Source organism: Arachis ipaensis, chromosome B10 (genome assembly GCF_000816755.2).
Source record: "Arachis ipaensis cultivar K30076 chromosome B10, Araip1.1, whole genome shotgun sequence".
Taxonomy (NCBI): domain Eukaryota; kingdom Viridiplantae; phylum Streptophyta; class Magnoliopsida; order Fabales; family Fabaceae; genus Arachis; species Arachis ipaensis.
In genome coordinates this window covers 32,958,490-32,974,503 of record NC_029794.2, presented here as the reverse complement: position 1 = coordinate 32,974,503, position 16,014 = coordinate 32,958,490, and the positions used below count along the sequence as shown (strand labels likewise).

Sequence of the window (16,014 nt, the reverse complement as noted above, 5' to 3'; positions counted from 1 at the left end):
CTGTATTTCTGTATTTGGTTTAGTCTTTGACTTTTCAGATAAGCATACTTAAAAAAAAACTATATTATGAGATCAAACAATTTTATAATTGTGGGTATTTGTCTACACGGGAGGCTGTGTGGAGAATTTTGACTTATGATATTCATTGGAGATGGCTTTCAGTGATGAGATTAATCTTTTATTTGCTTGGAAAGTAAAATATCATCTTTGAAGACGATGACAATCATGAAAAAATCATGGATTAAGAGAAAAGGGAAAGATACGATGTTCTTAGTATGATAGAGGCCAACAAAAAATTTGAAGCAAATCAAACTTTAACATATGCTGAGTTTCTTAAATAATTTATTTATGATAGAGAAGAAATAAAACGCCATCCACGCAAGAGAGAATATTCTATCAGAAGGTTAAATTGTGTTTCATCAGGTATAGGTGATATATACTATATGAGAATTTTGTTAATTATTCAAAAAAGTTGCAGAACATATAAATCTATTAGGACAGTTAATGGGATTACATATCCTAACTTCCAAGATGCTTTCTATTTTATGAAATTATTGTGTGATGATAGAAAATTTATTGCATCTATTAATGAGGTCTGGTTATTAATTGAAAAAAGGTTTACTTACTCTGTTGGTTTCTAATAGTTTTGTGAAATTTTCAGTTAGGTCCCTATACTTTTTTTCTTTTTAATTGGGTCTCTACACCAAAATTTTTTTTTAAAAATTATATCTCACTAAAAATTTAATAAATAAATTATAACTCAATTAAAAATTCGAAATAATATTTGAATCCATTTAGTATAAATCCTAGTAAAAAACCGTCAGTGGATGGAGGTCAGTAAGTGTAAGAAGCAATCTTGTTAACAGTGGATAATTAGAAAAAAGGATAACCGTATACCTAGTGGATAATTCATCTTTTGTATTATTTGAAATGGACTGTTTATCTTCTCTATTTTTTAAAACCATCCATCTTCTCTATTATTTGGAATGGACTATTTATTTTTCCTATTATTTAAAACCGTTCATCTTCTCTACTAGCACAGACCAACAATTAAAGAAAGGATCAAGATTTAATATCTTGAATAAACGAAAGACTTTTATGAGAAAGAGATGCATGAAGATCATGCCCATAAATATATGTAAAGTGGGCCTAATGCTATTGTAGCCCAAAAAGAGATTATTAGGCCTGGTGGTGGGAAAAATCCACAGGGAGCAAAAAAAATCAATATAACAAAGAATGGGCCAAATAGCCAAGTAAAAAATAACAAGTCCAAGTCAAAATATATTGCTAATCCTAAACCTAAGCAAGCATCTACAATAGAAATGCAAGTCCAGCCTACCTCCTCTTCTAGAAATTTGGAGAAAGAAGCTATGGAAGAGATGATGCTCCATAGTATGCGTATATTACAGCCTTTGAGGCAGCAAGGGCGTCCAAAAATATGCTTGAAAGTCATGTGGTCACAAACAAATTTCTCACTGCAACCCACAACTGTGAAGTGACGGTGATGGAAGTTCAGAAGGTGGTTGAACCACCGGAGAAACCACCGGATGAAGTCATGGAGGAAGTTTCTCCGAATTAGAATGGCGAGGACGGTGTCTCCTCTGGCCAGGTGAGGGGCTCTGAGAGGGCAAATGCTCAATCTTGACTCGCAGTTCTTCGCCTCTTTTCTTCTCATTTTATTCATGAATCTGTTAGTTTGGAATTGTCGTGGTGTAGGGGGGAGAACATTTTCTACTCTTATTAAAGATTTGAGAAGAGAGTTTAATCTCAGTTTTATTATTCTCTTGGAAACCCATATTAGTGGAGACCGTGGTAAAAATGTTCGTAACAAGATTGGCTTTGACGGAAGCTTCATTGAAGAAGCCAGGGGGTAGTCCGGGGGTATTTGGTGTTTGTGGGACAAGGCATTTTGGAAGGTTGAGGTGTTGATGTGCAACCATCAAATTGTTCATATGAAGCTCACTGATAATCTTTCAAAATCCTGGCTGCTTTCGGTAGTTTATGGAAGCCTGCAGAAGGTGTTTCGTAAAAATCTTTGAAAGGATATCTATTCTTTATGCTCCAATATCAATCTCCCTTGGTGCTTGTTAGGTGATTTTAATGCAACACTCCCTTGGTGCTTGTTAGGTGATTTTAATGCAACACTCCATGATTATGAAAGGAGAGGAGGTGCAGGGAATAACAGAAATTGTGCTTGAAAAGATTTTTAAGACTGTGTCTCTCAAAATGGTCTCCTAAATTTGGGCTACTCAGGTTGGCCATTCACTTGGAAACATGAAAATTTGGTGGAAAGACTTGACAGAAGATTGTGTAATATGAATTGGCAGATAGCTTTTTCGGAAGCCATTTTAAAACACTTCACGATGCTTAAGTCTAACCATGCTCCACTCTGTCTTCATTTAACTAGCTCTGTTTCACATAATAAAGGTAGAAGACCCTTTAGATTCATGGTAGCTTGGCTCTCTCACCTAGGTTTTGAAGACTTGGTGAGGGATAATTGGAATATCACTAATACTTGGTCTAGTTGTGTTGACGACTTTCAGAAAGTGCTCAGAACTTGGAACACTAATATTTTTTGGGACATCTTAAAGAGGAAAAGCACTATTATTCGTAGGCTTCAAGGTATTGCTTCTAGTCCAAATAGAAACAAATTTCTGGATAATCTTGAAGCTAATCTTTAGAAGGAATATGAAGAAATTCTCACGCAGGAGGAATATTGTGGTTCCAAAAATCAAGGTGCAAGAAAATTGAATTTGATGATAGAAATACTAAGTATTTCCATAGTATCACTATGGCGCATAGGAGGAGGAACAAAATCACTTCTCTTCAAGATGATTTGGTTAATTGGATTACTGATAGAGATTCTCTGGAAAGAATGGCTACTTCTTATTATATTAATTTATATAAAGATGATAACCATGATTTTCCCTTTATCATTAATCAGGCTTTTCCTTCTCTTGATGATAATGATCTGAACCTTATTGGGTGGCTCCATATCTCCCGAAGAAGTAAAGGACTCTCTCTTTAGTATGAATGGTCTCAAAGCTCCAGGGAGGGATGGTATACATGAAGTCTTCTATCAAAGTAAGTGGGATTTGGTGGGGCTGGTTTATACAAATTGGTTGAAGACATTTTCTCTCACCCTCATAAGGTAGGAGAGATTAATGAGACACTAATTACCTTGATTCCAAAAGTTGAACCTGTTTCCTCCCTCAAACAAATGAGGCCTATCAGTTTGTGTAATGTTTCTTATAAGGTTATTACCAAGTTGCTAGCCAGGCGTCTGAGAAGAGTGGTGGAAAAATTGGTTTCTCCTACTCGATGCAATTTTGTTCCTAGAAAGCACACTTCAGATAATATTATAATTACCCAAGAAGTTATTCACTCAATGAGAAACAAAAAAGGAGTCAAAGGATGGATGGCAATTAAAATTGATTTAGAAAATGCTTATGATAGGCTTAAATGGAGCTTCATCAGAGACACCCTCCTTGATATTGGTATACCCCATCATATCATTGATCTTGTTGTTTCTTGTGTTTCAACTGTTAGAATGAGAGTGCTTTGGAATGGGGAGGCTCTTGATGAATTCTTGCCATCTAGATGGATTCGTCAAAGCGACCCCCTATCTCCGAGGTTGTCCCACCTCATAAATGCAGCTGTGGAGCATAACTTTTGGAAGCTCATCTTAATAAAAAAAAAGGTGGACCTATTCTGTCTTACTTATGCTTTGATAATGATCTTATTCTCTTTGTGGAGACTAAAATGGATCAAGCTGAAGTCATTAAGTAGGTTCTTGATGCCTTTTGCTAAAGCTCGGGCCAGAAAGTGAATAATGAAAAGACTCGCATCTTTTTCTCTGATAACGTTGGTAATAGTGTTCGAAACGAAATCAGTAACACTCAATTTCACTAGAACTGATGACCTTAGAAAATACTTAGAAGTTCCTCTCCTACATACAAAAGTCAGTAATATTACATATAGTGGGATCATTAATAACATCAATGCCAGATTCAATGGTTGAAAAGCCTCTAATTTATCTCTTGCTGGAAGAACCACCCTGGTGAAATCTATCATTTCCTCTATTCCTAGTTATAATATGCAAACTGCTTATCTGCCTTCTTCTACTTGTAATTTGATTGACAAAAAATGTAGGAATTTTCTTTGGAGTGATACAGAGCAAATTAAGAAGATCCACCTTGTTAGTTGGAAGAAAATTAGTAAGCCCAAAAATGCTGGTGGTCTTGGAATACGTCATGCCAAAGACCTCAAACATGCTTTTATGATGAAAGTAGGTTGGGGTCTCATTGAAAAAAAAAGATACTTTATGGGGAAGAGTCATAAGAGCTAAATATAATTGTGGGAGTGATATTTTACCCAATATTACAAGAAAAAGAAACTCTTCCAATTTGTGGAAGGGCATTTGTGCAACATGGAATAACGTGGCAGAGAATACAACTTGGAGAGTTGGTGATGGATCTCAAATCAGATTTTGGAAGCACAATTGGGTGCCAACTATTGGAAGACTTGACCAACATGCAACTAAGGTGATTACTCATACTGATAACTATACAAATCTAATGAATTTTCTTACTGTTTCAAGTGATTGGGATGAAAAGAAGCTGCAAGAGTGTCTCCCGAAGCAAGTGGTGGACAGCATCTTAGCCATATCTCTGCCCTCTCTTTGGAAGAACTCTGATCGTGTTGCTTGGGCGCCTTTTGCCGATGGAATGTTTAACCTAAAAACAGCTTATAATGCTATTCTTGAGGAGCAAGCACCTTCTGATAGAGTGTTCAAGTTGGCATGGAGCTGGTGCAGTCCGAAAAGAATTAGAACCTTCCTTTGGTTAGTTGCCCACAAAGCCATTCTAACTAATATGGAAAGGAGAAGAAGGCATTTGTCAACTAATCCTAATTGTCCGAGGTGTGGTGATGTTGAAGAATCAACCATGCATGTGCTTAGAGATTGTACTCTAGCTAAGGAGACATGAAGACTTCTACTTTCTCAAAATAGTGATCCAGAGTTTTTCAACTTATCTACTCAGGATTGGCTTATTAGTAACTTGACAAAGGATAAAGAGTGGGCCATACATTTCGGTGTTACAATCTCTTCTCTTTGGTATAATCGCAACAAATGGGTCTTTGAAGGAACTTATTCACATCGAATAAATATCTATGAGTTGGTTAAAATATTTATACAGAGAGTAAGGAAGGTGGTGTTGAGCAGCTATGGCTTCGTCTCTGTTGCTCGCTGTCATCTGTCTTTAATCTCATTGATTTTGCTCTTGCTGTTGCTGCAGAACAGAAGAGGAACATGTAAGACACACACACACTCTCTATCTCTCTCCCCTCGTTGCTCTAGGGCTTATGACATAATTGAAAAATCTTGGGTTCGAAAGGTCATACAAATTATGTATTCTGTTGATTATTCATTTATTTATTGGCAAAATATGATTTTAGTATGTTCTCTGTTTGCTTAATTTTTCTTGACTTCTCGTTGAAACTTAACTGACCAAATCATAATCCTGCAAAGTAGAAGTCTCTAGGTCTTTATGTTTTGGGGGAAAAGGGGAATAAGATTTAGCTTTTATGTAGTTATATTAGCTTCTAGGAATAACTGTATATACTTGTGTATAGTAAGATTCCGAAATCACACAGAGTTCATGTATACAAACTTTCATAGAATCCTCGTGTGCTCGTTGTAAAGATTTATCCATTATGTTGAAACATCCAAGACCTAGAGATCCTCATAAAAGACTTGAGATGAAGAGATTCATAGGGATATGCTGGGATATAAGTGTTTCAGCAAGACAAGAAGGAACTATAGGGTTAAAAAAGTACAAACTTTTATTTTATTTTTAACATTTTAGGAACAAGATTTTCAATACTTCATGGTTCATCACATTGGAAAACATACAAATTTAGTATACTTGTTAGTAAAACCCATTAAGCTTCTATACCGTTATGCAGAACTCAATAATTATTGTCATACATTACCATTTGATGGGGAAAAACATGTACATCGCATTTAAGAAGTGAATTTCAAGGAAACAAAGATACCATGGTATAGGATTATAACAGCTTACCCACAACTAGTTATACACACATGATGATGTCGTTGAAGCCTCAGAAGCAAAACATGAAACAAATGTTTTGCATTGTTGTAATGGATTCCTTTAATGTATGTATATGTTGGTAATACAGGCCAAGCTAGTTGTTGATGCTAATGGTAGAAAGTACTGCCAATATGATTCTGACATTGCAACTGGCCTTGGCGTGGGTTCGTTCTTCATCCTAGTCGCAAGTCAAGTGATCATAATAATTGTAACTAGATGCCTCTGCTGCGGAAAAGTTACGAGACCAAGTGGTTCCAGATCTTGGGCAATTTACTTATTCATAACTAGCTGGTACACTTGCTTCCAATTGTTTTCCCTTTCTTTTCTTATTGATTTCACATAAAAAGTTCCAAGACCAACTTTTTAACCAGGACAATGATAATTGAACAACACAGATCTAACATGATTATGCACAATAATTTCTCTTGGACTTATACCATTATTCGCGAAGTTTAATGATGAGCGGATAATTTATACGCTTTTTGGCATTGTTTTTAGTATGTTTTTAGTAGAATCTAGTTACTTTTAAGGATGTTTTTATTAGTTTTTATGTTAACTTTACATTTCTAGACTTTACTATGAGTTTGTGTGTTTTTCTGTGATTTCAAGTATTTTCTGGCTGAAATTGAGGGACTTGAGCAAAAATCAGATTCAGAGGTTGAAGAAGGACTGCTGATGCTGTTGGATTCTGACCTCCCTGCACTCAAAGTGGATTTTCTGGAGCTACAGAACTCAAAATTGCGCGCTTCCAATTAAGTTAAAAAGTAGACATCCAGGGCTTTCCAGAAATATATAATAGTCCATACTTTGGCCGAGTTTAGATGACACAAAAGGGCATTGAACGCCAGTTCTACGCTGCAATCTAGAGTTAAACGCCAGAAACACGTCACGAACCAGAGTTGAACGCCAAAAACACGTTACAACTTGGCGTTCAACTCCAAAAGAAGCCTCTGCACGTGGAAAGCTAAAGCTCAGCCCAAGCACACACCAAGTGGGCCCCGAAAGTGGATTTATGCATCAATTACTTACATCTGTAAACTCTAGTAGCTAGTTTATTATAAATAGAACTTTTTACTATTGTATTAGACATCTTGGGACGTCTAGTTCTTAGATTATGGGGCTGGCCATTCGGCCATGCCTGAACCTTTCACTTATGTATTTTTAACGGTAGAGTTTCTACACTCCATAGATTAAGGTGTGGAGCTCTGCTGTTCCTCATGAATTAATGCAAAGTACTAATGTTTTTCGGATGCAGCCATTGACAACGGTGATGCCTCCAGATGATTAGCCATGCAGTGACAGCGCATCGGACCATTTTCACAGAGAGGGTGAAAAGTAGCCATTGACAATGGTGATGTTCTTACATAAAGCCAGTCATGAAAAAGAGTAGGACTGATTGGATGAAGACAGCAGGAAAGCAGAAATTCAGAAGAACGAAAGCATCTCTATACCTTTATCTGAAATTCTCACCAATGATATACATAAGTATTTCTATCCTTTATTTTCTATTTATTATTTATTTTCGAAAACTCCATAATCAATTATTATCCGCCTGACTGAGATTTACAAGATGACCATAGCTTGCTTCATACCAACAATCTCCGTGGGATCGACCCTTACTCACGTAAGGTTTTATTACTTGGACGACCCAGTGCACTTGCTGGTTAGTTGTATCGAAGTTGTGAATAAAAAACGATTTATTAAAACGTGCGTACAGAGTTTTTGGCGCCGTTGCCTGAGATCACAATTTCGTGCACCATTTAACTTGGTGCATTTAAGACTTGAACTGACATGACTATGTTGTTGATTCAGGGTAATGTTTATGATTGCTGCGGCATGCCTGCTGGCCGGTTCTGTGAGGAATGCTTACCACACCAAGTACAGAGATCTCTTGAAACAGAGTGCACCATCGTGTCTTGCAAACATACACTGCACAATAACTATTTCAAACATTTTAACAAATATTAGATTCCAATTTCAATCCACTTTTTTTTATTCCAAACTTTAGAATTTCTATCAGAATTGAATTGTAACTCAATTCCATCAAAACTCAACTCAGTTCTTTCTCGATAAAGTTACAAAATACACTGTGTACTAAGTTAACATTGTTTTCTTTTGCGAGGAAAGGAACAATAGTATATATTCAACATATATGGGTAACGTAACCTTGTTCTGTATTATCTATCTAGGTATACATTGCATACAATTAAGCTTTTGATTAATTTCATAAGCACATTTTCACATATGGAACACTAATGTTCCAATATTTGTGCAGCTCATGTTCGAAAATTAGTATATATTCAACATATATGGCTCCTATTTTTTTTTCTCCTTCGCCAACCTATGCTGTAGTTGCAAAACCTTTCTTTTGGAAGGTTTTTTAATGTAGAAAGGCAAAAAAAAATGTCGTTGTTCTACTAGGCTCTTGACCAATAATCCCCCTTGAATGGGTTTTTAATGTAAAAAGATAATACAAAGGATTCATCCTTTAAAAGAAAAAAGTTGATACTTTTTATTGAATGACTATTATTGAAGGATTTGTGCAAGTATTTGATAGTCTTCAAAGTAAATCAATTTGGAGAAAGCACCGACCCTCTAAGGCTGTGTTTGGTTCTGAGAGTAAGACAAGACAAAACACTAAAAACAAAACACAAAGAACAGAGACAACAAAAATTAGTGTTCTTGTATTTTGTTTGGTGATAAACTAGAACAAATTATGAAAGTCCAAATTATTCTCATTTTTTCCCATTTAAAAAGTTTGAAAAGAAAAATATAATACAAACAGTTCGAAAATTAGTATATATTCAACATATATGGCTCCTATTTTTTTTTCTCCTTCGCCAACCTATGCTGTAGTTGCAAAACCTTTCTTTTGGAAGGTTTTTTAATGTAGAAAGGCAAAAAAAATGTCGTTGTTCTACTAGGCTCTTGACCAATAATCCCCCTTGAATGGGTTTTTAATGTAAAAAGATAATACAAAAGATTCATCCTTTAAAAGAAAAAAGTTGATACTTTTTATTGAATGACTATTATTGAAGGATTTGTGCAGGTATTTGATAGTCTTTGAAGTAAATCAATTTGGAGAAAGCACCGACCCTCTAAGGCTGTGTTTGGTTCTGAGAGTAAGACAAGACAAAACACTGAAAACAAAACACAAAGAACAGAGACAACAAAAATTAGTGTTCTTGTATTTTGTTTGGTGATAAACTAGAACAAATTATGAAAGTCAAGTTTATTCTCATTTTTCCCATTTAAAAAGTTTGAAAAGAAAAATATAATACAAACAACAACAACAAAGTCTTGTCCCACTAAGTGGGGTCGGCTACATGAATCAATCGACGCCATTGATCTTTATCATATATCATGTCTACAGAGAAACCGTTTACATGTAGAACTCGTTTGACCACCTCATGGATGGTCTTCTTAGGTCTTCCTCTATCTTTCACCTCTTGTTCATCTTCCATCTCATCCACTCTCCTGACTGGGTGTTATGTCGGTCTTCTTCTCACATGTCCAAACCACCTGAGACGCAATTCTATTATCTTTTCCACAATAGGTGTTACTCCAACTCTCTCTCTCTATCTTCATTCTTTATTCTATCCAATCACGTATGACCACTCATCCATCTCAACATCATCATCTCTGCCACACTTAGCTTATGTCTGTGCTCCCCTTTGGCCGCCCAACACTCTGTACCATAAAGCATAGCCAATATGATAGCAGTGTGATAGAATTTACCTTTCAATTTTAAAGACATTTTTTGCCACATATAAAATCAGACGCATTCCGCCATTTTAACCAACCTACTTGAATCTTATGATTTACATCATGTTCAATCTCTCCATTATCTTGTATGATGCACCCAAGATACTTAAAACTCTTAACTTTTCATAAGATATTTTCTCCAATCTTCACCTCTATATTAGAATTTTTCCTTCACAAGCCGAACTTACATTCCATATATTCCGTCTTGCTACGAGAGGTTAATCCGAAACTTTGTATATCCTCCTTATTCTTGTAGATAGGTACTATATCATTTGAGTTATAACTCAATGAAAAGAAAAATATAATAATAAAAATTATAATTATAAAAAATTAACAAGAATAATAAAAAAATAAAAAATAAATTATATCTCTTGTTAGTATCTCAGTGTCCTTCCTATCAAAATGGACACAAAATACAATAATTCAATGTCTCTTAATATAATGTCTCTGTCCATATCTCATTTGTCAAACACGATTTTAAGTCTGTGTCCCTGTCTCAGTATCTCATACTTGTAAACAAACGCAACCTAAGTTACGACATCGAAAGTTTCACCAAAACCTCACTTGCGTTTGGTGAATGCAGTCCAACGGAGCAAAACCTCGACACACCCCCCCACCTTCAAATTGGGAAGACATTACAAGTTAGAGGCCCAATAGCCAGCCCACTTTTTAAGTCACACACCATGGAGTGTGAAAGTTGCTGAGCTATTCTATTGTGTCCTTTGAATACTATTTAAGAGGTTAATTTGATAATACACAAGCTCACTAAAGAACAAATGTTCAACTGGAAACTTGGTCAACATCAAAGTTCCACATTCACAGGAACACCTTATATAATGTCATCATCTAAACCTAGACAGCTGAAGTTGCAGATTGCAATAAAATTGCTTTGACAATGAGTAGTACAGAACTACATGATGATGTATGTTACAGTTAAGATCATAGGAGGTACAAAGGAGAGTAGCTTTGGTTAAACTCAGCTACATTAGTTACCTGGGGAAAGGTGCTCTATCTTCTCTCCGCTTTTAGTATTCGTTCAGCACCTCACCAGATTGGTGTCACAGCACCAAAAGTTGAATACACCTTGCAAGCCCATAACCGTTTAATACACCTTGCAAGCCCATTTTAGTGGAATTTACTAGTTTGGCAAGGTGGTGAGTAATAGACACGACACCAAGGCCTTAAGGGCCTAGTTCAAACTCCACCCATTAGTGGCTGAGGCAGTATGTGAGTGACAAATCAGTTTGCCTCATATTAAGCCACGCCCGGGATCGATTCCCACTCCCAACAATAGCTGGATTTAGTGTGTAGGTGATGTTAGGGGTGTTCAAAAAACCAATCCGAACCGAACAAAATCGATCCGGACCGAACAAAACCGATCAACCGAACCAAAAAAACCGAGAACCAAATAAACTAAAAACCGAAAAATTCATGTTTTGCTGTTTTTTATGCGGTTCGATTCGGTTTTCGGTTCTGACACTAAAAACCCTAACCAAACCAAACCGAACCGGTAACTAAAGAAAACCTAAAAAACCGTCTAATCAAGCGTCGTGTCCGTTAGGGATGTGCGTAGGGATTGATGGTCTTGGTAACGGTGCATTTTTATTAATGACTGCCCCGTTTTTACTATTGTGCCCCTAACATACTTATAAATACTTTCCCTCTCTTTCATTGTTTCGTTTCTGCGATTTTTCAAATTTCCCCTTCATTTGTTCGTGCTGCATTTTTGTATCTTCGAAGGCTTTCGTTTTCTCCAACCCTCATTTTCAGATAAAGGTTAGTTCTTTTTTGTAACATGCTTTTCTATTCGCATGCCTTTACTTTGTAGATAGGTTGGTTTGTAGACTTCAGTTCCGTATTCCCTCCTTTAGAGACCGTGTTTTTTATTTTCCTTTTCTTTTTCCCTTGTAGGTTTTTTGTTACCTTTTTAAGAAAAAGAAATGGCTTCCGTAGATATCCTTTCTCAGTGGGTTGATGTCACGGTCCTAGGGGAGGAACCCTCGGTCGATACTGAGTTTATCACCAACCTTCGCACTCACCACAGAATTTGTACTTCTGAGGAGGACGAGCCGAAGTATGAATTGGTAGTCCCAGGTCCTGAAGACCGGGTTTGCTTTGGGAGGGTCAATGAGGCGGCCCCTCATTTTTTCTTTATGTATGAGTGTATGATCACCCGCTTGGGTGTTTTTCTTCCTTTTTCAAATTTTGAGATATCTGTTTTGCATCACTGCCGAGTTGCCCCTACCCAGCTTCACCCCAACTCTTGGGATTTTTTGAAAATTTATCAATTTATTAGCCAAGTTTTGGAGTTCCCGACTTCTTTGAAGATTTTTTTCTATCTCTTCCATATGACCAAACCCTTCAGTGGGCTAAACAATAAGTAACAGTGGGTGTCTTTCCAAGCCATACAGGGTCGGAGAGTTTTTACCCTTTTTGACGAATCCTTCCATGACTTTAAAAATTATTTTTTCAAAGTTCAAGCTGTAGAGGGTCACCACCCCTTTTTTCTGGATGATAATTCTTCTCCCTGATTTCCTTTATACTGGCTGGAGGCCTCCCCCTGCGAGAAATATGGTCTGGACAACCTGGACGAGGTAGAAGCAGCCATTGTGGGATTCCTCCGAAAAGTGTGGGGGAAAGCCCCATATTTGGACACTAAAAAGTTTCTCCAGGGGTCCCCGACCTTTGTCCAAGCACAGCTAGGTAGCTTTTATTTGAATTTGTTAGATCACCGACTTGTCTAATTGACCTTCCCGACTTGTCTTAATCTATTATCTATTGTTTTTTCAGAGATGGCGAAGACAAACGCTCAGGAGTCTTATCAAAGAGTCCAGGAGGCTAAAGCAAGGTCTGTCCCCAAGAAGAAATGATTTATTGAGAAGAAAGAATGAAATGGAAGAGGATGTTCATGCTAGTAGAGTGTTATTGGTAGTTCATGGGGTGTTATGTGGATATGTACACACTCACCTCTTATTAACTCTTAAGCCTAGAAAGCCTCCTTCAAGCTTCAAGTAGCATACTGCTATGACCTCTCATTATTCCTTTATCCTTGGCTATTGTCTTGTTCATAAGCTTTATTTGAGCGTCATGTGTAGCAAGTTCATGTCCTTTTCTTTATACTTGACACATTATTCACTATAGACACTTGGCTCACATTCCTTCTTAGAACATTGATGCCCAGCACCTCTTTGGGCTACTAAATGCCTTGTAGTTAGGTTGCTCTTGATAGTGGACTTTCAGCTGATGATCCCGGGTTAGTTAACCCAAGTTATCAAGTGTTGATGCACTCCAAAGAGCTTAATAGTCCAAGCAGATCCTAATACAAAGACACCACAGGCATATATTCTAAATTTCAAGCTATTGGTGTCCAGCTTTGTTTCTTTTCGTTTTTCTTTTGTTCTGCCACTTCTTGGCTATTTCTTTTTCTCCCTTTTTTTTTCTTTTTGTTTTTCTTTCTAACCAAGGATTTTTATTCAATTGAGATTCATAGACAGCAGCTACTTTCTACTTAAAAGGAGACATTCTAGTGTTCTTATTCATTAAAGGTGAGCTATTATACAATCACACACATACCACCACTTACTTTTATTTTACTTCTATCTAACAGAGAACTATCTCACTTCACATTCAAACATTTTTTTTATTGAATTGAAAATGCAGGGGACAAAGCATATAATTCAAGTAAGATGAAAGTGAATCAAGCACTTAGACTAGTAAGCCATAATAGCATGAAACCAAACAAACTCGCAGACAGTAAATGAATCTAAGAAGATACAAATCAACAGGGGACATTTGCACTTTCAATTAACATACTTGAACTAGAATCAGTCAGAGAACAATACAACCTCTTGGAGTCTATTTGTTTCCTCTGTGTCATCATCATTGTTGGGTTATATATCCTTCCTCTGTCCATGATGATGTACTTTTTCCTCCAAGAGATTTGAATGACTTCCTACAAAAGATATTGAAAATTGCTTGTTCCCCAAGCACTTGAGAGGTAGTTAGCATGCATGTATGCTTGTGATTCTGTGAACCTAAGTTGGTGTGGGAACACCAAACTTAGTTCCTTGCCTACTTCTATATGTAGCAAAATAAATACATGCATGAAACATCAAGTACTTTTATTAAGGAAATAAACTATGAACTAAGAAACAAACTATGAACCAGAAAACAACCAAAAACTGGAAACATGACAATTGTTAAGCAGTTTCTCTGATGGCTTGGAGCCGATACTGATCATGCTGAGGGTGCAATGTGTTCTTAATGAAATTTTTGGTGGAACACCAAACTTAGCATTCAACATTCACCCCTTAACTATTTTGGTGTGCAACACCAAACTTAGCTCTTTGCAATACAGAGAAGTCTACTCAACTCTTTTATTAAACTAGCTATTAAGAGAAAATTACCTCAGGTTGGGTTGCCTCCCAACAAGCGCTTTTTTATTGTCACTAGCTTGACATCCTTCAATTCCTTTCAGGAAGGCTGTAGGTTCTGGACCTCTTTTTCCTTATCCCATTGTCCTCCCAAGTACAACTTTGCTCTGTGACCATTTACTGTGAATTGATTCTTTGTTGCTTCATCTAGTAGTTCAATGCTCCCATAAGGAAAAACCTTTGTCACCAAGTATGGGCCAGTCCATTTAGACTTAAGTTTGCCAGGAAAGATCGTAAGCCTTGAGTTATATAGGAGCACTTGCTGCCCTGGCTTGAATTCCTTCTTTGTGATCTTCTTGTCATGCCACCTCTTAGCTCTTTCCTTGTATATCTTAGCACTCTCATAAGCTTCTATCCTGAATTCATCTAACTCATTCAGTTGCAACAACCTTTTTTCTCCTGCAGCTTGGGAATCAAGGTTGAGGAGTTTAGTGGCCCAAAAAGCTCTGTGTTCAAGCTCTACAGGGAGGTGGCAGGATTTGCCATACAATAGCTGAAAGGGTGATTTGCCAATAGGAGTTTTGAAAGCTGTCCTATATGCCCATAATGAATCTTCTAGCTTCCTAGCCCAGTCTTTTCTTGTGCTTCCCACTGTTTTCTCTAAGATCTTCTTTAATTTCCTATTTGCTAGTTTAGCTTGGCCATTAGTCTGAGGGTGGTAAGGTGTAGCCACTTTATGGATTACTCCATATTTGTGGAGAAGCTTCTCCATCTGTTTGTTGCAAAAGTGACTACCACCATCACTGACAAGACTCTTAGGCACTCCATATCTTGTGAAAATGTGTTTTTTAAGGAATTGGAGGACAATCTGTGCATCACAGGTGGTCGTAGCTATGGCTTCCACCCACTTTGAGACATACTCCACTGCAACTAAGATATATCTAAAAGAGTAGGAAGGGGGAAAGGGCCCCATGAAATCAATTCCCCATAGATCAAATAATTCCAGTTCCAAAATGAAGTTTTGAGGCATCTCATTCCTTCTTGTTAATCATCCTGCTTTCTGGCATTCATTACATTGGTGAACATATTCTCTGGCATCCTTGAAGATAGTTGGCCAATAGAAGCCGCTCTGCAATATCTTCGCAGCTGTTTTCTCTGGGCCAAAGTGTCCACCATAGGCTGAACCATGGCAGTGCCACAGGATATCCCTTATTTCACTCTCAGGGATACACCTTCTAATTACTCCATCAGAACATCTCTTGAACAAGAAGGGTTCATCCCATAAGAATTTCTTTCCCTCACTGATTAACTTCTTCACTTGTTGCTTAGAAAAGTCTTGAGGTATCTTTCTTCCTACTTTGTAGTTTGCTATGTCAGCAAACCAAGGTGCTTGCTGGATCTGCAAAAGGTGCTCATCTGGGAAGCTTTCGTTCATGGGCTGAGATGATTGTTGAATTGTTTCATGTGGTAGCCTCGACAAATGGTCAGCAACCCGGTTTTCAGTGCACTTCCTGTCTCTTACCTCAATGTCAAACTCTTGTAAGAGTAATATCCATCTGATAAGTCTTGGTTTAGCATCCTGTTTTGACATCAAATACTTAAGTGCAGCATGGTCAGTATAAACCACAACTTTGGATCCTATCAAGTATGATCTAAACTTGTCAAAAGCATAAACTACAGCTAGCAACTCCTTCTCCATTGTGGTGTAATTTCTTTGGGCCTCATTCAACACTTTACTTGCATAATATATGACATGATGTAAG

General features: G+C 37.1%; 1 pseudogene; it reads left to right on the top strand.

Moving 5' to 3' along the window:
- LOC107620495 lies at window positions 5,227-8,121 on the top strand (annotated as a pseudogene).